Source organism: Myotis brandtii, unplaced genomic scaffold (assembly GCF_000412655.1).
Source record: "Myotis brandtii unplaced genomic scaffold, ASM41265v1 scaffold4781, whole genome shotgun sequence".
NCBI classification, from domain to species: Eukaryota; Metazoa; Chordata; class Mammalia; order Chiroptera; family Vespertilionidae; genus Myotis; species Myotis brandtii.
This window is the reverse complement of record NW_005368268.1, coordinates 140358-141537: the sequence shown is the minus strand read 5'-3', so window position 1 is coordinate 141537 and position 1180 is coordinate 140358. Positions and strand designations below refer to the sequence as shown.

At 54.9% G+C, this 1180-nt stretch overlaps 1 long non-coding RNA gene across 1 annotated transcript in view; it reads left to right on the top strand.

Moving 5' to 3' along the window:
- Positions 1 to 426, top strand: part of LOC102255515 — a 1264-nt gene extending 838 nt beyond the window's left edge. Inside the window, exons 4-5 of the long non-coding RNA XR_314171.2 lie at positions 18 to 65; positions 213 to 426. This is a non-coding gene — a long non-coding RNA (uncharacterized LOC102255515). The remainder of the gene's footprint in view (positions 1 to 17; positions 66 to 212) is intronic.
- The last annotated feature ends 754 nt before the right edge of the window (positions 427 to 1180 follow it).

Here is a 1180-nt window from a genome sequence, read left to right as displayed (position 1 = left end):
CCCCCCCCCCCCCCCAGGCAGTGACAGCGCCCAGGGCTCTGATGTGTCTCTCTCAGCTTCCAAAGGTGAGACCTGCCGTGGGGAGGGGTGGGCAGAGGGGAGGACTGGGTGGTGGGGAGTCTGTGGGACACTGTGAGCATGAAGTGGGCTTTGAGAATGTCACCAGTTAGAGCCACTGACCTGAATGTGTTCATGATGCTTGTCCTCCACAGCGTGAGGCAGCTGCCTTGTGGGGACTGAGTGATGGAAGATGTTCACGCTCCCACTTCCTGACTCAAGAACCTCTGATTGAGGGTCTGGCCCAGCCCTGCTCCCCACACTTTGCTGTCAGCAGAGGCGGGCTGGGCCCTCCCCATCCCTGCCTTTACTCCCTGGTGCTCTGAGTTGCACCTTCCTGCTCTGTATTGCAATGAGACTGTGGATTGACCTGTTGTTTTAATTCTTGCTGTGAGTGGTGATGTAATTAAAGGAGATCCTTTCATAATTTTCTCAGAGGAAATAAATGGAAGCACCAAGGATTCTGTAGATTCCTGTGTATTTTGTGCTCTTTGCAGGGGGGACGGGAGAGGCTGTGAGGACAGTGTGGTCAGGGCCTGTGCCCAGGTGGTGCTCAGTGCATCGTGGGCTTTGACCTTGTCACTCCTCAACCGGGTCACCTCTCTGCTCCTCTGACCTTGTCCCTCAGTGTTACCTGTCCCACCATGACCTGTGCTCACAGGGACACACAGGCCTTGTCACTTGTTCGAATGAATCACATCTCCAGGACCCTCGTCATCCGAGGCTCAGGTCTGGGTCTGGCCCTCAGAACCTATTTTCTGGGTGTTTGTTGTTTCTTTGCTTTTGTGGATATGATGTCTGTTACTGTGTTTGTGTAGGAGTTTTGGTTTCATTGTCTGGGTGTCCCCTGTCCGACAGTATCAGGGCTCATTTTTGCCGTCATTGTCCCGCAGGCCCGGGGGTCCCTGCACACAGGACTCTGTGGTGTGGAGATGTGTTTTCAGGCTCCTCCTGCTCTTGCCTCCTTCTAGGGCCTGAACATTCCAACCCTCAGCCTCCATCCTGAAGCCTCCAGGACCCTCAGCCAAGAGCCATCTCATCAGCCACCCAAAGACACTTGTCACTCAGGAGATGCCCAGGCTTTTAGGAGCTCACTGCCAGGAGTCAGGGGCAAAGACTAGGC